Genomic DNA, 22478 nt, shown 5'->3' with positions numbered 1-22478 from the left:
CCTATAACTTTACTTAATTTGGTTATTAATTCTAACAGATTTTTAATGGGATCTTAAGGATTTTCTATATCTAATACTATGTCATGTGCAAATAGTGACAGTTTTGCTTTTTACTTTTTAATTTGGATGCATTTATTTTTCATGCCTAATTGCTATGGGTTGGATTTCTAATAAAAAATAACTTTCAAAACAAAAGTGAAATCAAGACCTTTTGAAATGGATACAGACATAGTTTTCCACAAGTGGACTTGTATTCAGAAAAAATATAGTATGAGCAGAAGGAAAAGGATTCCAGATGAAAGGTATAAAATATAAGAAATAATCATGAGTAATAAATGTTGTAATATGTAGGTCAATCTAAACAAACATTGATGATGTATAACAAAATTTTATAAGATTAAAACAGTAAGAACAAATAGGCAACAGTAGTGTATAAATCGAGAGTGAGAGTTATTGTGATTAGTGTTTAAAAAGCTTTGTGTTTGAAGGGCAAAGGTATTGATTAGTTTTCATAATTAAGGTTAAGTTGTTAAGATGCCAGAGTCATATAATAAAATACATTAGAGTTAACTTCCAAACAACTTCATGTAAATATCAAATAAGAAAAGAATAGAAATAAATGCAAATAATAGAATAGTGTACTAGTTGAAAAAACAAAATAATATAGAAAAAAATCCCCCAATACTAGTCGTTTTAAATGTATTAAGTGCTTTAGTTAATAAGACAAGTTGTCAGGGCATCTGGGTGGCTTAGTTGATTGAGCATATGACTTCAGCTTCAGTCATGATCTTATGACTCAGGTTCAAGCTCCACATTAGGCTCACTGCTGTCAGCATACAGCCCACTTCTGATCTTCTGTCCCGCCCCCCACCCCACTCCTCTCCTGTTCACACTCTCTCAAAAGTAAATAAACATTAAAAAAATAAAAGGCACAAACTGTCAAAGTGAATTAATAAAAATCCTAGCCATATGTGTTTGTAAGAAGGAAATCTAAAATATTACAAAAGAGAAAGTTTGAAATTACATAAGAGAATGGAATATTTATTGAAAAATGTAAAATTTTGAAAGTTGAAATATCTATATCAGTATAAAAGGAAATTGATTTTAAGGCAAAAAAGCATCAGAGAGGAAAAGAGTATGTATGATTTTTCTTTTCAAATTTTTATTTAAATTCTAGTTATAAAACATAAAATGCATTATTGATTTCAGAAATAGAATTCAGTTATTCATCACTTACATACAACAACACTCATCATAACAAGTGCCCTCCTAATACCCATCACCCATTTAGCCCATCCTCCACCATCCTCCCTCCATCAACCTTCACTTTCTTCTCTAAGAGTCTATTATGATTTTTCTTTCTTTTTTCTTTCCTTCCCCCATATGTTCATCTGTTTTGTTTATTAAATTCCACAAATGAGTGAAGTCATATGGTATTAGCCTTTCTCTGACTGATTTATTTTGCTCTGCATAATGTACTCTAGCTCCATCCACGTCATTGCAAATGGCAAGATTTCATTGTTTTTGGTGGCTGAGTACTATTTCATTTATATATATATATATATATATATATATATATATATATATATATATATATACACATATATATATATGTATGTATGTATGTCACATCTTCTTTATCCATTCATCATTCGATGACATTTGGGCTCTTTCCATAGTTTCACTCTTATTGGTAATGCTGCTATAAACATTGGGTGCATGCACCCCTCTGAATCTGTATTTTTTGTATTCTTTGGGTAAATACCTAGTTATGCAATTGCTGTATCATAGGGTAGTTCTATTTTTAACCTTTTAAGGGACATCCATACTGTTTTCAGAGTAGCTACAACAGTTTGCATTCCCACCAGCACTGCAACAGGGTTCCCCTTTCTCTGCATCCTTGCCAACATCTGTTGTTTGCCGTGTTCTTAATTTTAGCCATTCTGAGAAGTGTGAGGTTGTATCTCATCATGATTTTGATTTGTATTTCCCTGATGAAGAGTGATGTTGAGCGTCTTTTCATGTATTTGTTGGCCATCTCATGTCTTCTTTGGAAAAAATGTCTTCCAACATTTCTTAACTGAATGATTTGTATTTTGGGGTTGTGTTTGCTAACTAGTATACTAGTTACTAGTATATGTCATTTTAAAATATCTTCTCCAGTTTTGTAGACTGCCTTTTAATTTTGTTGATTGGTTCCTTTTTATCTTGATGAAGCTTTTTGTCTTGATGAAGCTTCAGTAGTTCATATTTGCTTTTGTTTTTGTTCCCTTGCCTTTGGTGACATATCTAGTAAGACGTTGCTCCAGCTCAGGTTAAAGAGGTTGCTGCCTGTGTTCTCCTCTACAATTTTGATGGTTACAAGTCTCACATTTAGGTCTTTCACCCATTTTGAATTTGTTTTTGTGTGTGGTATAAGAAAGTGGTCCAATTTCATTCTTATTCATGTTGCTGTCCATATTTCCCATCACCATTTGTCAAAGAGACTTTTTTCCATTCGATATTCTTTTCTACTTTGTCAAAGATTAATTGACCATATACTTATGGGTCCATTTCTGGGTTTTGTCTTCTTTTCCACTGATCTATGTGTCTGTTTTTGTGCCAGTATGATACTGTCTGGGTAACTACAGCTTTGTAATATAGGTTGAAGTCCAGCATTATGATGCCTCCGAGTTTTCTTTTTCAGGATTGCTTTGGCTATTCAGGGGATTTTTTAGTTCCATACAAATTTTAGGATTGTTTTTTCTAACTCTGTGAAAAATTCTGGTGGTATTTTTTTTTCCAGAAAACTTAAGCAGTTTATTCACAGTGCTAGTTTTAAATGCTCAGATATTCTATGTTCTATTCTCTTTCCATTATGCTGCCTCTGAAGTCACAATGCATGGGTAATCATTTTCTCCTTGTGATTAAGGCTGAGCCTCTGTGGGAGTCTTAGAAAGAGTTGAAAATATGCTTTCCTATGAGTATGATTCTCACACCCTGAAAACGCGAAGCCTTGAGAAAAGTCACTGCGTCATTTCAAAAGCTTCCAAAGAGAGTCAGAAAGGGTTGGTTTTGCTGGATATAAAGTGTCTTGCCATGAAGTCCAATGAAGAGGCTTTCCAGTTAGCCCCCTCCTTCATAATGACCCCACGTATAGGATACTTTCCCCTAGAAACAGAACTAAGAATGGTTGATTTTTATCAGTCTTATATGACTGACACATGTTGCAGACCTGACACTTCTTGGATTTCTGGCCCTTTAATCTTGTTCTTTTCTTCTCATTAGAATATTCATAAAAATAGTAGCTGGCATGCTCCTGAGTCTTTTGCCCATCATTTTTCACCTTCACCCAAGGGTCTCCTCATCCTCCATTCTCTATGAAACTCCATTCATTATTCAGGTCCTAGCCCAGCCCTCATGACCTCTGTAAGGCTAACTTTTTTTTACTTTGATTTTAACCTTATTTCATAACACAGTATCTTCTATAACCAATTATAGTCCATGTGGATGTTTTTTAATTTCTTTAACGTTTATTTTATTTTTTTATAATTTTATTTTTTATTTTTTAAAAAATTACATCCAAATTAGTTAGCATATAGTGAAACAATGATTTCAGGAGTAGATTCCTTAATGCCCCTTACCCATTTAGCCCATCCCCCCTCCCACAACCCCTCCAGTAACCCTAAGTTTGTTTTCCATATTTGAGTCTCTTCTGTTTTGTCCCCCTCCCTGTTTTTATATTATTTTTTTCCCTTCCCTTATGTTCCTCTGTTTTGTCTCTTAAAGTCTTCATGTGAGTGAAGTCATATGATTTTTGTCTTTCTCTGACTGACTGATTTCACTTAGCATAATACCCTCCAGTTCCATCCATGTAGTTGTAAATAGCAAGATTTCATTCTTTTTGATTGCCAAGTAATACTCCATTGTAGATATATACCACATCTTCTTTGTTCATTCATCCATCGATGGACATTTGGGCTCTTTCCATACTTTGGCTATTGTTGATAGTGCTGCTATAAACATGGGGTGCATGTGTCCCTTCAAAACAGCATACCTTTATCCCATGGATAAATTCCTAGTAGTGCAATTGCTGGGTTGTAGGGTAGTTCTATTTTTAGTTTTTTGGGGAACCTCCATACTGTTTTCCAGAGTGGCTGTACCAGCTTTCATTCCCAGCTGGTGGTATTTTGATAGGGATTGCATTAAATGTGTAGATTGCTTTGGGTCATCTAGATATTTTAACAGTGTTTCTTCTTCTGATCCATGAGCATAGAATATTTTTCCTTTTCTTTGTGTCCTTTTCAATTTCTTTTATAAGTATCCTATAGTTTTCAGAGTACAGATCTCTTGCCTCTTTGGTTAGGCTTATTCCTAGGTATCTGAGGGTTTTTGGTGCATTGCAAATGGGACTGATTTCTTGATTTCTGTTTCTGTTCTTTCATTATTGGTATATAGAAATGCAACAGATTTCTGCACATTGACCTTGCTGAATTCCTGTATTAGTGCTAGCAATTTGTTGCAGGAGTCTTTGAGGTTTTCTACATAGAATATCATGCCATCTGTGAATAGTGAAAGTTTGAGTTCTTTCTTGCTGATTTATATGGTTTTTATTTCTTTTTGTTTTCTGATGATGCTAAGACTTCCAGTACTATGTTTAAAAGTAATGGTGAGTGGACATCATTGTCTCATTCCTAAATTTTGGGGAAAGGCTCTTAGTTTTTCCCATTGAGGATGATATTAGCTATGGGTCTTTCATGTATGGCCTTGATGATGTTGAGGTATATTTCGCCTATGCCTACTATGTTGAAGGTTTTTATCAAGAATGGATGTTGCAGAAAAAGCATTTGACAAAATTCATCTATTGAGATGATTGTACGATTTTTATACTTTCTCTTATTAATGTGATGTATCATGTTGGTTGATTTGCAAATATTGAACAAGCCCTGCAGCCCAGGAGTAAATCCCACTTGATCGTGGTGAATAATTCTTTTAATATACTATTAGATTCAATTTGCTAGTATCTTGTTGAGAATTTTTGCATCCTATTTCATCAGGAATATTGGCCTGTAACTCTTCTTTTCAGTGGGGTCTTTGTGTGGATTTGGAATCAAGTTAATGCTAGCCTTGTAGAAGGAGTTTGAAAGTTTTCCTTATATTTCTGTTTTTTGGGGGAAAATTTGAGTAGAATTGGTATTAACTATTCTTTAAATGTCTGCTAGAATTCCTCTAGGAATCCATCTGGCCCTGGACTTTTGTTAGTTGGGATATTTTTGATAACAGATTCAATTTCTTTGTTGGTTATGGGTATGTTCAAGTTTTCTTTCTATTCATGTTTCAGTTTTGGTATTTTATGTGTTTCTAGGAATTTGTACATTTTTTGCAAATTACCCAATTTATTGGCATATGTTTCATAATATTCTCTCATGATTATTTGTGTTTCTGTGGTGATGGTTGTGATATCTTCTTTCATTCATGATTTTATTTATTTGGTTTCTTTCTCTTTTTGACAGTCTGGATAGGCATTGATCAATTGTATTAATTTTTTCAAAGAACCAGCTCTTTCGTTGATTTGTTCTACTTTTTTTTGTTAGTTAGCTTGTTTCTGTATTGTTTATTTCTGCTCTAATATTTATTATTTCCCTTCTTCTGCTGGCTTTAGGCTTTATTTGCTGTTCCTTTTCTAGCTCCTGTAGGTTTAAGGTTAGATTGTATATTTGAGACTTTTCTTACTTCTTGTAGGCCTGTATTGCAGTGTTCTTACCTCTTAGGACTGCCTTTCTTGCATCCCAAAGATTTTGGGCTGTCGTGTTTTCATTTTCATTTGCCTCCATGTGCTTTTTTTCATTTCTTTTTTAATTTTCTGGTTAATCCATTCATTCTTTAGTAGTATGTTCTTTAACCTCCATGTATTTGTGGTCTTTTTTTTGTATCCTTATATTTTTTCTTGTGGATGACTTCAAGTTTCATAGCATTGTGGTTGGAAAATATGCATGGAATGATTCCAGTCTTTTTATATTTGTTGAGGGCTGGTTTGTGACCCAATATGTGACATATTCTGGAAAATGTTATATGTGTACTCTGAAAGAAAGTGTATTCTGTTGCTTTAAGATGAAATGTTCTGAATATATCTGTTAAGTTCATCTTGTCCAGTGTGTCATTTAAAGCCATTGTTTCCTTTTGATTTCTACTTAGATGATCTGTCCATTGCTATAAGTTGTGTGTTAAAGTCCCTATTACATTATCATCAGTGAGTTTCATTATGTTAGTTATTGGTTTATATGTTTGGGTGCTTAATTTGGGGGCATAAATATTTACAATTATTAGATCTTGTTGATGGATAGACCCCTTATTTATGATATAATGCCCTTCTTCATCTCTTGGTACAGCCTTTGTTTTAAAATCCAGTTTTTCTGATAAAGTATCACTATTCTGGATTTCTTTTGACATCCATTAGCATTATATATGGTTCTCCATCCCTTCACTTTCAATCTACAGATGTCCTAGGTCTAAAAGGAGTTTCTTGTGAGCAGCATTTAGATGGGTCTTGTTTTTGTTTTGTTTTGTTTTTGTTGTTGTTGTTTTATCCATTCAGATACCCTATGTTTTTTGATTGGAGCATTTATTCCATTTCCATTCAAAGTGATTATTAAAAGACATGATTTTAGTGCCCTTATGTTACCTGTAAAGCTCCTGTTTCTGGTGATGTTCTCTGTTCCTTTCTAGTCTTTGTTGATTTTGGTCTTTTTTCCCCACTTAGAGGCCCCCTTAAAGTTTCTTGCAAGGCTGATTTAGTGGTCATAAACTCCTTGAGTTTTTGTTTGGGAAATTCTTTATCTCTATTTCCATTCTGAATGACAGGCTTGATGGATACAGTTTTTGTGGCTACATATTTTTCCCATTCAGCACATTGAATATATTTTGCCATTCACTTCTGGCCTGCCAAGTTACTCTGAGTAGATCTGCTGTTAACCTGATCTGTCTTCCTTTGTAGGTTAAGGACTTTTTTTTCCATTGCTGCTTTCATAATTCTTTCCTTGTCTGTGTCTTTTGTGAATTTGTCTATGATATGTCTAGGCGGTAGCAGACTTTTGTTGCATTGAATGAGAGTTCTCTGTTGTTCTTGGATTTTGATGTCTTTGTCCTTCCCCAGGTTGGGGAAGTTTTCTGCTATAATTTACTCAGATAAACCTTCTCCCTTTTTTTCCTCTCTTCATCTTCTGGGACTATTATGATACATACATTATTAGGTTTCAAGAAGTCACTGTATTTCCTAAGTATAGCTTTGTGATCTAATACCTTTCTTTCCCTCTTACTTTGTTTCCTCTTTCTTTCTTTCTTTCTTTCTTTCTTTCTTTCTTTCTTTCTTTCTTTCTGTACTTATTTATTAAATTTTATTTAAATCCAAGTTAGTTAAGATAGAGTGTAATATGGTTTCAGGAGTAGAATTTAGTGACTCATTACTTACATATAACACCCAGTGCTGCTCCCAACAAGTGCCCTCCTTAGTATCCATAACCCATTTAGCCCATTCTCCCACCAACCTCCCCTCCAGCAACCCTTAGTTTGTTCTCTGTACTTAAGAGTCTCTTATGGTTTGCCATCCTCTCTGTTTTTATCTTATTTTTCATTCCCTTCCCCTAGGTTCATCTGTTTTGTTTCTTAAATTCCACATATGAGTGAAATATTAGGGTATTTGTCTTCCTCTGACTGATGTATTTTGCTTAACATATTACCTTCTTGTTCTATTCACGTTGTTGCAAATGGCAAGATTTCCTTCTTTTTGATTGCTGAGTAATATTCCACTGTGTGTTCGTGTGTGTGTGTGTGTGTGTGTGTGTACACCACATATTCTTTACCCATTCATCAGTCAATGGTCATTTGGACTCTTTCCATAATTTGGCTATTGTTGATAGCACTGCTACAAACATTGGGGTGCATGTGCCTCTTCAAATCAGCATATTTGGATCTTTTGGATAAATACCTAGTAGTGTAATTGCTGGGTCTTAGGGTAGCTCTATTTTTAATTTTTTGAGAAATCTACATTTTGTTCTCCAGAGTGGCTGTAACAGTTTGCATCCCCACCAACAATGTAAAAGTGTTCCCCTTTCTTTATAGCTTAACCAGCATCTTTTGTTTCCTTAGTTGTTAATTTTAGTCGTTCTGAGAGGTGTGAGGTGGTTTCTCATAGTGGTTTTGATATATATTTCCCTGATGATGAGTGATGTTGAGGATCTTTTCATGTGTCTGTTAGCCATCAGGATGTCTTCTTTGGAGAAGTGTCTGTTCATGTCTTTTTCCCATTTCTTCACTGGATTATTTGTTTTTTGGGTGTTGAGTTTGGTAACTTATTTATAGATTTTGGATACTAACCCTTTATCAGATAGGTCATTTGCAACTATCTTCTCCCATTCGCTAGGCTGCCTTTTAGTTTTGTTGATTGCTTCTTTTGCTGTGCAGAAGCTTTTTATTCTGATGAGGTCCCAATAGTTCCTTTTTCCTTTTGTTTCCCTTGCCTTCAGAGACATGTCTAGTAATAATCAACATACAGAAATCAGTTGCATTTCTATACACCTGTAATGAAGCAGCCAAAAAAAAAATCAAGAAATAGATCTCATATACAATTACACTGAAAGCATAAACTACTTAGGAATAAACCTAACCAAAGATGTAAAAGATCTATATACTGAAGACTATAGAAAGATTGTGAAAGAAATTGAAGTAGACACAAAGAAATGGAAAAACATTCTATGCTCATGGGTTGGAAGAACAAATATTGTTAAAATGTCAATACTATCCAAAGCAATCTACACATTCAGTGCAGTCCCCATCAAGATAACACCAACATTCTTCACAGTGCTAGAACAAACAATCCTAAAATTTGTATGGAACCAGAAAGGACCCCGAATAGCCAAAGTGATATTGAAAAAGAAAACCAAAGTCAGAAGCATCACAATTCCAAACTTTAAGCTGTATTACAAAGCTGGAATCATCAAGAGAGTGTGGTACTGGCACAAAAACAGACACATAGATCAATGGAACAGAATAGAGAACCCAGAAATGGACCCACAAATGTATGGCCAATTAATCTTTGACAAAGAAAGAAAGAATATCTAATGAAAAAAAACCAGTCTGTTCAACAATGATGTTGAGAAAAATGGACAGCAAGATGCAGAAGAATGAACCTGGACAACTTTCTTACACTATACCCCAAGATAAACTCAAAAAGGATATAAATAAATGTTAAAAAAAATGGGGCGCCTGGGTGGCTTGGTCGGTTAAGCATCCGACTTCACTCAGGTCATGATCTCACGGTCCGTGAGTTCGAGCCCTGCATCGGGCTCTGTGCTGACAGCTCAGAGCCTGGAGCCTGTTTCAGATTCTGTGTCTCCCTCTCTCTCTGCCCCTCCCCTGTTCATGGTCTGTCTCTCTCTGTCTCAAAAATAAATAAATGTTAAAAAAAAAAAAAAAAGGATGAAAGACCTAAATGCTAACATAGGTAACCATCAAAATCCTAGAGGAGAAATGAGGCAACAACCTTTATAACCTCAGCTACATCAACTTCTTATTAGACATGTTTCCCTCTTCTTTTCAGCTTTGTTATTTTCCATGATTTTATCTTTTACATCACTGATTCATTTCTCTGATTCATTCATTCACACTGTTATGACATCCATTCAGGTTTGCATCTCAGTTATACCATTTTTAATTTTGGCTGGAGTAGATTTTAGGTCTTTGATCTCTGCAGTAAGGGATTCTCCGTGTCTTCAATATGGTTTTCAATCCCAGCTAGTATCCGTATAATTGTTGTTTTAAATTCTAGATACGTCATCTTCTATCTGTATTGATTAAATCCCTGGCCATTACTTCTACTTCCTGTTCTTTCTTTTGGGGTGAATTCCTCCATCTAGTCATATTGTCCAGAAAAAAAAAATCTTTATCCAGGTGTGTTTTGGTCTGCTCTTAGAAGTGACTAGATCCAAAAAATAAAAGTAAAAAGATACACACACAATTAAAAAATAAATTAAAAACTGAAGGAAAAAAAAAGAAAGGACAAAGGAAGCTAGATCCTATTTCCCCTAGAGCTGAAGTTTTGCCAGACTCTGTGTTCAGTAGACTTGATGTGTTTGAGATGTTTGTGCTGGTCTTCTGGGGAAAGGGCCTGTTGTGGTGATTTTCCAGCTGGCTTGCCCTGGTAGAGATGCACCTGAAGAGGGTAGGGCATCTTGGCTTGGTGTCAGAAGCTCTGGTTTCCACTTGGTAGTCCTGTAAAGTTCATTGAGGTCAGTCAGTGCTGATGGGCTGTGGGGGGGGGAGGGGCAGGGAGCAGGGAGTCCTGGGAGCAAGTGGAGGACTCCCCCCCACCCCCAGCTCTTGAGGAAGACCTCACAACAGAGGTAATAATCACTCCTCTTGTGCCCCTGGCTTCTGTCAGATCCCTGCCTTTACCCTGTGTTCTAGCTTTTTTATTTCAGGTGCATGGCTGGATTTCTGAATTCCAAATTTTAGGCACTGGAACAGTGCGGGGCATGGCCCTGCCTGATCCTCTGGGGTAAAGTATCACCACACTTTCGCAAAGCTGTCCAAGGAAAGCAGTTGCACAACCGAGCAGAAGCTGGTAGTATATGCCAAAGCAGAGCAGAAAGGCAGCACCAAGACTTACTACCCTCAGCTGGAATCCCTGCTTCTGTGCCTGGGAGCAGTGCAACATACTGGTGCCACACTTTCTTCTATCCCTAGAGAGGCCTTGCCACCAGTCCTAAATGCACTCCAAATAGGGTAACTGTTTCTCCCTATGCAACCCAGGGGATCCTCAGACCCCACTATCTACTCCTGGGTCTCTGTCCTCCTTCACCACAGGAGCACTGCTAAGCCAGGGGCAACTCTAGTGGGGGCAGTCTTCAAAAACTTCAGATTTTGCACTCTGCTCTTTTAATACCTTGTGGTAGTCTCCCTAAGCAGGACTTCCTCCCCTCTGCAGCACCTGCAGCAACTAGTTTTTATCTCTTCCAGATCAATTTTCCATAGCTCCTAGCCTCCACGATTCTACTAACAGACTGACAGTTTTGTTCTCCTAGCCCTCAGATTGATTTCTTGGGTATTCAGAATGTTTTGATATTTATCTAGCTGTGTTTGAAGGAGAAGGCAAGCTTAGGTTCTCCCCTCTCCTCTGCCATCTTAACTCCTCTCCCCATACAGAGGAAGACATAAAATATGTATTAACTATCAATATAACTTCAAGATAAATTTTAAAAAATTGATAGTATTATCAAACAAAAACACAGAAATAGACCAACACAAGTACAGCCAACTGTTCACAAAGATGCAAAAGCAATTAAATAGAGGAAGGTAACTCTTTCAACAGTTAGTACTCAAGAAATTGAATATCTATAGGCAAAAGTGAGTTTTCATCTAAAACTCACATTTTATGTAAAAGGTAATTAAGCTGGATTATAGATATAAAATATAAATAAAATATAAATATAAAACTTAAAATTATAACAATTTTAGAGGAAAACAATAAATAAAATTGCTGGGACCTAGAGTTTGATGAAGAGTTCTTAGATATAAGAACAAAAATATGTTCCATAAAGTTAATAAAATAAATAAAGAAAATAAAATAAAAAATGCTACTAAAAAAATAGTAAAATGGATTTTATCAAAATAAAAAAATGTTCTGTGAAAGATCCTATTAAGGTAAAGAGAAGTTACAGATTGGGAGAAAATATTTGTAATCCACATATTTGACAAATGACTCATCTAGAATATACAAAAAATTTTCAAAACCCAATAGTAAAAAAATAATACACTCTATTTAGATCACAAACAATTAAACACGAAGAGAAGTTTCACAGAAGAGAATATTCAGATGGCAGATAAGTACATGAAAAGGTGTTCAACATCACTGTACATCAGGGAAATGCACTTGAAGACCATGAGGCGATATCTTGCTCAATTCTGTTAGAACAGCTTAAAAAACATGGACAGTGTCAAATGCTAATGAGGGTGCTGAGAAAGTAGATCTGTCATCCATTGTGTGGAATGAAGTGTAAAATGGCATGGCCACTCTGGAAAATAGCTGGAGAGTTTCTTAAAAAACTAAACATTTATTTACCATATGACCTAGTAATTGTGCTGCTGGGTGTTTATCCAGAAAGAAATGAAACGCATGTCCACAGAAAAACTTCTACACAAATATTTATAACATCTCTCTTTGTAACAGCCAAATTTGGAAGTGTGCTTCTTTTTCAAAAATATTTATTTATTTTTGAGAGGAAGATAGAGGCAAACAGTGCGAGTGGGGGAGGGGCAGAGAAAGAGAGGAAGACACAGAATTGAAAGCAGGCTTTGGGCTCCAAACTGTCAGCACAGAGCTGATGTGGCACTCATACCCACAAACCATGAGATCATGACCTGAGCTGAAGTTGGACATTTAACCGACTGAGCCACCCAGGGGCCCCAGAAATGTGCTTCTGAATAGGTGTTTTGGTTAAACAAAATGTGATGTGTCTACACCATAGAATGCTACTCAGCAACGAAAAACAACAAACTGTTAATACACCCAATTTGGATGGGTATAAGGGCATTATGTTGAGTTTTAAAAGCCACTCGTAAAGTTGGGTACTTTAATATTCAAGTTCTATAACATTCTCAAAATGGCAAAATTATATAGATGGAAAATGGCTTAGAGGTTGGCAGAGGTTAGGGATAGATGTGACTATAAAGGCCATGCCATGAGAGAGATCTTAATTATGATAAAATTGTTTTGTATTTTGATTGCAACAGAATCAATGTTACAGGATCTACACGTGATTAAATGACGTAAGTCTATGTGCACACTTTGCACCAAAGTCAGTTTTCTTGGTTTTGATTGTATATCTAAATGTATAATTATTTTAAGATAAAAAGTTAATAAGTGAACTATATAAATCTACCACCACAGTGGGAGATTGTTAACATTTATATTAATAACTAATAGTACAAGCAAGCCAAAAAGGGAAAAAAATAAAAAATAAAACAGAAGAAAAAAAAACTGGATGATGGATATAGAAGATTTGAACAACTCAATTAAATCATTGTTTTATTGACACACATATAGGACACTAAACAATTAAGTCATTAACACAGAAACATGCACACTCACACATGCATACACCCTAGTCTCATAGCAGTAATAAAGCAAATATCAACAAATCTAAAAAAAAAAACAATTATAATTCTAACCATCATATAATCAGTAATAAAAAGAAAACTTGGAAACTTAATATGTTTAGAAGTTAAGCATGCTTCTAAATAATGAGTCAAATAAGCAATCATAATTGAAATTAGAAAAAAAGTTAATGAATGATAATGGCATATAAAAACTAATGTCATGTAGCTCAAGTTGTGCTTAAAGAGAAATCTGTAGCTTCAAGTACTATAGAAAACAAAAAAGCCTATATATAAATATATTAAGCATTCATTTAAAACATTAAAAAAAACAAACTAGTTGATCCCAAAGTAGAAATTTTTTTAAAAATATGAAGAGCAGAAATTAATGGTACATAAAGTAATGGTACAATATTCTCAACAAAACCAAACTATGGTTCTTTGCAAAGAGATAAAGTTAACAAATCTCTGCCAAAATTGATCCGGAGACAAAAGAAAGGAGGTGTGATTGAGTGACATTAGAATTGAAAAAGGAGAGAGAACAACAGATACTGTAGGCATTACAAAATGATAAAATATTTTGAAGCCCTTAATGCTAATTAATTTGAAACTTGGATAAAATATTCAAGTACATAGAAAGATATGAGTAAGATTAATGGCCCAAACAAATGGGAGATCTGAACTTTTTTGTGATAATGAATTACTAAATCTAAGGATGGATAAATGGTTATAAAAATAATCTACCTTTCCTGTTAGCTTAAGCAGAAAAATATTAAAGAGGACTATGATTGCTTTTGGCTTTGGGTGTATGCCAAGTTCCATATCAGTTACCAGAGCTATGGGACATTACATTTACCCAGATAAACCTCATATTGGTCCCTTGGGCAATATTGTAGGAGCCAGTGTAGAGAGATAGAACTGCTTTGAAACCTAATCAGTAGGAAAGGAATTTCTCAAAGGTACCAAAAAGGGTGAAGAGGTTTGTTGTATTTAAGCAAAGACTTACAGATCACTCCCATCAACATTCATATTCTAGCTCTACAATTGTAAGATTCACCTGGCACCTAACAGTATATGTGAGAATTCCCCAAAGGTGAAATGAACACACCCATAGCTTCCCTTACACATAAGTATAGAAGTGGTTTGTTGGTTAGATGCTTGATAACAGTCCAATGGAAAATAATATGCTTTAAAAACTTGGCTTTTAGGTTGTAAAGAATTCTTAAGAAATCATCTAGAATATAGTAAAATAAAAAATGAATTCAAATTTCACTCTAAATTATGGTATTCCATTGTTCACACAATATCGATTCATATATAAATTAGTTTGCTACTTTAAAAATGTGCAGTAACTGGAAAAAAAAGAAAAAGTGCAGAAATACCCAAGAAAACCTGAGATGCCAACCGTATTAGAAAACTCAGGTCTTGGGGCGCCTGGGTGGCTCAGTCCGCTAAGTGTCCAACTTCAGCCCAGGTCACGATCTCACAGTTCCTGGGTTCGAGCCCCGCGTTGGGCTCTGTACTGACCGCTCAGAGCCTGGAACCTGTTTTAGATTCTGTGTTTCCCTCTCTCTCTGACCCACCCCATTCATGCTCTATCTCTCTCTGTCTCAAAAATAAATAAATGTTAAAAAAAAATAAAAAGAAAACTCAGGTCTTTGGGTTAATAGTTGACAATATTGTATCACTTGCATTTCCAAGTCACTTGTTTCCAGTCCTCATCAAATCTTTAAGCTTTCCACAAGTCTCTCAAAGCTTTCATCAATACTTGAATAGGGGCCACTGCACCGCACAGTCATATCAAATAGGAAAAAAAAAGATCGTTGACAAAAGATCAACTCGTGCTAAGGAAAATTCATAGGGCACAAAAAAAGATGGTTTCTTCTTGGCTGTTTATTTTTCTGGACAACATATTGGTTTTCATGGCAGTATCTTTTATTATTTGTTTATTGTTGGTCTTGCAACCCTAAGGAACTTTGAATTCCAGGAATTTAGCTATATTTGACATAAAGCAAAGGTGTGGCAAGGTATCTCCCAAGTTCATTTCCCCACCGTTGCCTTTCCTCATAATCTGAGCTCCTGGAACCATACAACAGCAATGTTACTCAATCTCTTCTAGTTCTTTGCATGTTTAAAGAAATACTTTATGTATGTTGTTAAATATGCATTATTTTAACTAGTAAATGTTGAGTATCTACTCTATGCAATGCGTTTTGCTACATCCAGAGCTGAAACCTTTTTTCCTCCACCAAACAACATAATAATAGAAGCGGCAGCACCCCATGAATTTTAGAAGTGGAATTTTTCTGATTATTTCATTCTCTTGAGCAAGTTTCCATTTATTCACTTATGTATTCATGTGCAAAAAACATTCAGAAAACATTGTTTTTCTGTTCCCTAGAAAGATTTAACCTTTCTATATCCTAATTTTCTTAACTGTAAAATGGAAATGGGGATGATAATAATACCTCACTGGTTTGTTGTCAGGATTAAATTAGTTAGTATATCTGAAATACTGTGAATGGGGTCTGGCGCATGTAAGACGTGTGTATTTATTGACCGTTGTTTTAGCTCAGGACTGCTAAGAAGACACTGAGGCACCCCATTAAGGTTCTGACATTTTATTTGGAAGGTGTAAGCCCAGGACAGTGAAGGTAAGAATAAAAAGATGCAAGGCAAGGAAAGAGCAAAGTAATATGACATGCAGAGCTCTATGCCAGGGAACACTTGACAGAAAGCTCCCAACAGACCAAGAGGACAACCAGCAGATGATGTTTGCCACATACCCTCTCTAGAAGGACTGAAAAGAAAATCATATCTTAATCTGTGGGGGAGAGAGAAAAGAGGGGACATTAACCTGTGTAGTCCCTTCAACTTCCCACTTTGCATTGAGCAATGTGGTCATCCCTCATATATACTTGCAGGCTGCTAAAGCTGATTCCTCTGCAGCCTCTCAGGAAGCTGGATCCCACATCCAGTCCTGTGTGTTTCATATCTACCTTTTCCTCTTCTACTCTGGCTGCTATTAACCAAGCAATACAAGGGGAACTAAAAGCAACACCAAGGTGGTCTTTGAATCAGACTTGTTTTTTAAAGCTCTCAGTATAGTATAGTTGATAAAAGCAAGAATTAGAATTAGGCATTTTGGCTTCAGGATCTGCTGCTTGCCAGGTATACAAAGATATTTAAGCTGAGTCTTGTTCCTTCATCTATAAAATGGAAATATTAATATCTACCTCATATTATGAGGTGTTTTAAAGGATAAATGATCAGTAATTAGAGCTGTGATTGGCACATAAATGTTCAATAAATGTTTACTACGACCATAATTACCATTGCATACAATTGAGAAGATTGGGGAAAACCATTCAGACCCCTTGCTGTGAATGTACTAGAATCACACCAGAAGGGACACACCACAGCCTACAGCTACACAGAAACAGTAAAATTGAATAGTGACCATGATGGATTGGATCAACCTAGAAAGCCTGAATAAATAATTCAGAACTCAAACTATATTTTTCCCTCACTTCCCTGAATTATTCACAACATTGCCACTTCTCTTCACTTTAATTTGCCTTTATAGATAATCAACGTAAAGTCACTTTCTGCAACCTGATTTGATTCTTTGACAGTCATATTCAAAAATATGTCATCAGAATCTAAATGCATTTATATCAGATATTGTAAAATCCTATTTTATTCTGCCAAGGCAGAGTCAAATGAGAGTTTAAGGCCTGTAAGAATATTCGCTTCAACATATTCATATGGACATTGCATTGAGCAATGATATCACTACAGTGTTATTGATGGATGGCTTTGTGTGAGACATTTAAATTTTTTAAACTGTCATTTTCCTGCAGATTGTGCTGTACGTTCCTGCAGGCCCTGCTTGCTTGAGGCTTCAATTTGGCTATGAATTGACATTAAAACAAGCATGCTATACAAGAGACCTATGCTACATTTAGACAAAACAAAACTTTAGGTTTTTTTTTTTCTAACAATACATGACTTTGGGTAGAAAAAGAAAAAAGCTTAAATTTTCTGGATCTTTACTAGATGTTTATTTTACTTCTCTTTACTCTTTTTTCTTTTGAAGAACTTTGAAAAATGAACCCACTTAAAAAGATAAAACAGGAGGAAGAAGAAACTTGTGCTAATTTTTTTAAAGATTCTAATTAGTTGCAGCACCAAGAGTCTTTGCTTTGGTTTAATACAGTAGCCTGTATTCCAGTGTTTTGTCAAGAATATGTAGGGCAACAAAACTGACATTAAATTTGAACTCAGGCCTAAACAGCTGTGCCCAGCATAACTAAGTTTTAAAATGTTAAGCTTGCTAAAAATGTAAGATTCTCACGCATTGTGCCCCCACTTTGGCAATTTTATTCATGAGGTTTAGGATGGTGAGTAGATATCTGCATTTTTAACAGATATCCCAGGTGATGATCCTGGTGTGAAGAATTCATGGACCGCAGTTCAAGCAACTGATGAAAAAAAAATTGTATACACATACATATACATACATACATACATACATACATACATACATACATACATACCATTTATGGACCAGAGGAGAGAAGTAACACTGATCTTCAGTAACTCTGATATAAGGTCTTAAAACACCTAGTAGCTAAATACCAAGATTGCTAAAAGTTCAGGAATATTTGAATTTTAGGTCATAACAAGCTGATGTTTTCCCCAGTTTCCTTGAAAATCTTAGTTGTCTCACCCAAAGGTAAGTGGTTGATTTCTCAATACTCTCCATCTTTGCTGATATACTTACTTCTCTAGTCACCAGGCATTCAAGAAAATCCAAACCTCTTTGACAACTTTTTAAGAAGATTCTGTGCTTTATACAACTTTATTTGCTGTTAGGGAATAGGTGATTGCCAATGTTTTCCAAAGATAATCTCATACATAAAACCAGTGATTTCTCAAGGAACTTTTAGTAAATTGAGACTATGTTCTAGTTTGAATTTAGCCTTTATGATCCCTGACAATTTTCTTATGGTTTTAATTTTCCTACTGCATCTTCCCACACATTTGTTTAATAGTGCTCCTCGGTGACCCCTAACAACTTCAGAGTAGATCTAGTAAAAAACCCATAGTTGAATGATACAAATATATATCCACTTATCCCAAATAAAGGTAATGAGCATATGTGCTTCTAGGCAGAATGGCCACAGAGCAATGGAAAAAAGGCTTTGTCCCCAAGCTAATTCTAATCAGTTGCTATTGGCTGATTGCAGGTCTGTATTATGACAAACTGGGGAAGATTTCCACCTGAAAAACAGTAACTACATGAGAAACAAGATAGTATTTATTATTATTTATAGACTCATAGACCAAAACTTAGGCCACCATGTAGAGGCATCAGAAAGAGCTGGATTAGGAATATTAAATTTAATACAAGTGGTAAATAGGCTCTGTTGCTTCGTCATATGCCTATCTTAATATCTGGAAATATTACTACTTCCTGAATGGTTGCAAATATGAGTCAAAAGCCCAACAGGAATTTAGGTTTGGCTAAAATAGGTTGCTATGCTCCCACTTAGATAGGAAAATGTGAGTGATTTTGCCCTCCACACAGTGACACTGTCCACTAATACATGAGTGTACATCAAATTAGTATTCTCTCCTCCTAAAGAGAAGTGAGGGAAGAAGTCAACAAAGGAATAAAAGCGTTTTTGGATTAGGGAGAGAGGGCTGAAGAGTCTTCTTACCCATGTATACATGTATCATTTTAAAGGTTACAAAGAAAAAAAAACAATAAAAACAATGTTTTTAATGGTTGGATTAAAAAGATTTATCTGTCCTTCAAGAAATAGCTTATATATTCTTTCCCCTGTGGAATTTTTACTGATCTTTTCATTTAGACATGATCGTATTTTTTTTTTTACCTCTGTGAACACCAATGCATTGTGTACACCTGTCTTAAAAGGCTACTGTTACTGTTTTATACTGATTTCAATGAATTTCTTCCCCATTATCCGTTCAGATGTCTATATTTAGTGAGTTCTATGTAATAATAATCACACTCAATATAGGGCCACATAAGCAAATAAATAAATAACCGATGCCCCACCACATACATTCACATTCCTGGAGAGAACAAAGACTGTAAATAGCTAAATAACAGTGATAAGCTGATGAGACCACTAATTGAAAGCTAGATTTGCTGTTGGAGTTTTGTGGAACTGATGAAGAGATGACTCACACATAAACCAGGGATAGGATTGGTTGTTTGTTGTTTGATGTTTGTATCCTTGCTGTAAAGAGTTGAAATCGATTTTATGAGGTTTGTGCTATTTTCTTTGACTTTTTAAACAAAGCCACACTGTCAGCATCTTCCCCGGGCAATCATAGTTTCTCCTGCTTCATTATTTGAAATTTCTCTTCAACCATTCTCCAATCCCTTACTACTTTCCTCTTTATTCTCTCTCTCTCTTCTAGAACAAAGGTCAGCAAGGTGCAACCGATGGCTCTGTGACTTACTTTTCCATTGGAAAATTACAGTAGCTCCACTCATCATTCATATATTGTCTGTGACTGCGTTGGCTTTATAATGGCAGAGTTGAGAAGTTTTGACAGAGATCATGTGGCTGGTCCATAAGGTTAATACTTTTACTGTTTTTCCCTTTAAGAAAAAAGTTTACTTATCCCTGCTCTGGAACGAGGGCTCTGCAAGGGTAATGCCTAAATCTGACTCAATTTTGTAATCTCAGTACCATGCACTGGGATCAGGGATTTTTGACTGAGATTTACCATAGGTATAGGTTTCAGAGATGCATTAACTCTCAAAAATTGCTTGGTACATTGCATATCTGTGAGTGTGTGTATATGTTTGCATATGATCATTTATGTTTATTAAGGGAAAATTTCTAACTTGTTCATATTCTCAAAAGAAAATTCCTCTGGTATAGCCAAGTAAGTGCCTATCAAACTAAACCTCCCATGGACAACAACTGTAAACTCTGGACAAAATACAAAAGACACTTTCCTAAAGCCACTAAGAGTAGACAAAAATAGGCAGATTTTAGGATGGAGTCAAAACCTGAAAGGGAATAGCACTCAGTAAGTTTCTCTCTCCCTCCTTCCCTCCTTCATTCTCCACCCATCTCCCTCTCTCTCTCTCTCTCTTTCTCCCCCCCACCCCCACTCTCTCTCCCCCTCTCCTTCTCTTTATCTCTTTAAATGATGGTAGTCCACAGAGCCATAGAGAGTATCTAAATTTCTGAGAACCCAGTGTTCCTGGTCTAAAGAACCAGAGAGAGAGAGTTTGTGAAATCCATAATCTCTGGAAAGTTGGGGTAGGGGGTCGTGAAAAGAAGATAGAGGAATCCCTAGATTCCCTCCCCAAATCTCCAGCTAACCCCTGAACCATATATATATGTAAGGCAGACACCAAACAATGTAGATTAGAATAAACAAACTGAGGGGTGCCTGGGTGGCTCGGTCAGTTAAGTGTCCAGCTTTGGTTCAGATCATGATCTCACTGTTCGTTGGTTTGAGCCCTGTGTTGGGCTCTGTGCTGAGAGCTTGGAGCCTGGAGCCTGCTTTGGATTCTGTGTCTCTTCAGATTCTGTGTCTTGGAAACTTGAGTTTTTCTCTGAAGAAGAAACATTTCATAATGGAAAGAAATAATCCTGAAAGAGCACTGAGGTTAAAGTTTTGACGTGTAAAAAAAAAAACACAAAAAAACAACCAGTTGGGGTGGCTGGGTGGCTCAGTTGGTTAAGCATCAGACTCCTACTATTGGCTCAGGTCATGATCTCACAGTTGTGATATCAAGCCCTGAGTTGGGCTCTGTGTTGAGTGGCAGAGCCTGGTTGGGATTCTCTCCCCTCCCTCACTCTCTACCCCTCCCCTGCTCACCTTCTCTCTGTCTCTCTCTCTCTCTCTGTCTCTTTCAAAATAAACAAAATTAAAAAAAAAAAACAACAACCAGTTGCTGCTTAAATCAATTGGCCTTGAAAAAAATTATTTTTTCTCTCTGATTGTCCTGTTCTCTATTTTCTTTAGCTTAAAATGGGGAGAATACTATCCCTGTATAATGTTTTAAGCACAATTCCTATAATGTGGCAATTGTTCAGTAAACTTTATCAGTAATGATGATGATAATTTTTATTTGGGTTCTAAAACTACCTCTCTAAAACAGGAGTATCAAGGTGGATGACTTTCTGGCTGGTTTTAGAGAGGTGAGGAGAGGCCACAACCAGGATAAAGTAACCTAAAGAGAGATTTCCGAAAGCAAGGAGTCTGTTTCTAAGACTTAGGTCTTACTCCTTTGTATAATTTGTCCACTCCTAATTAGCTTTTGACATCTGTGCTCCTCCTCTCATGTTAGTGTGAATAGTCTTTGTCAAATGATTCCTTTAAAGTGTCTTGTTAACACTAAAATAATGGTGAAGTGATTAATTTCTCGGTGCCGACTTGAATAACATTAATCTTGTTGAAATCATTTGGTATAAATGTGACTGTCACATGTATTTAAAAAGAGTGAAGGTAACTTTATGATCTGTCATGTCACTACCATTGATGTTTGAAGGAATTGTGGGGTCTGCTCTCTTGAGAAGCACATCTCATGTGTTTGACACCCACTAATAGCAGTTGTAATTTTAGCACATAGAGAAGGGATGTAGAATTTCAACTGCTTGTCAAGCAGTTTTCCCCCAGTCTTCCTCCACCACAGGGAATGAGATGCATATTTATTTTTCTTAATGTTTATTTATTTTTGAGAGAGAGAGAGAGAGAGAGAGAGAGAGAGAGAGAGAGAGAGAGGAGCACAGACAGAGGGAGACAGAGGATCTGAAGCGGGCTCTGTGCTGACAACAGAGAGCCCCATGTGGGGCTCGAACTCACAAACTGTGAGGTCTTGTACTGAGCCAAAGTTGGATGCTTAACTGATGGAGCCACCCAGGTGCCCCTAGATGCATATTTAGAACATGAATTCCAATAATCTCTTAGGCTGTTATTCCAAGATGTGACCTAAATAATGGGAATATTTAGCATATGGTATTGAGTGGTAAACAAGATCTTTCTGCCCTCATCCTAGCTCCCTTGGAAAAAGGATTTATAAGAGCTAAAAGATGAGATCTTAGGCAAAGGCCTGGTACCATTCATGGAAAATATACTTATGAGGATACTCTTATGTGTCAGTGCTTATAGTAGGCAGCAGGTGCATATAGAGAAATGATATATAGTCCTATCATCAAGTTCTCCCTCACTAGGGGAGAATGGAATCAGGTTTTTAAAAATTTACTAAGCCAGATATCTACTGTGTCATCTACAAACATTTGAATTAATCTTCACAAGCATCCACATAAATTAGGTGTTATATTTTGGAT

Source organism: Panthera pardus, unplaced genomic scaffold (assembly GCF_024362965.1).
Source record: "Panthera pardus isolate Hobbes unplaced genomic scaffold, ASM2436296v1 HiC_scaffold_8, whole genome shotgun sequence".
Classification (NCBI taxonomy): Eukaryota; Metazoa; Chordata; class Mammalia; order Carnivora; family Felidae; genus Panthera; species Panthera pardus.
This window is presented reverse-complemented; position numbering follows the sequence as displayed.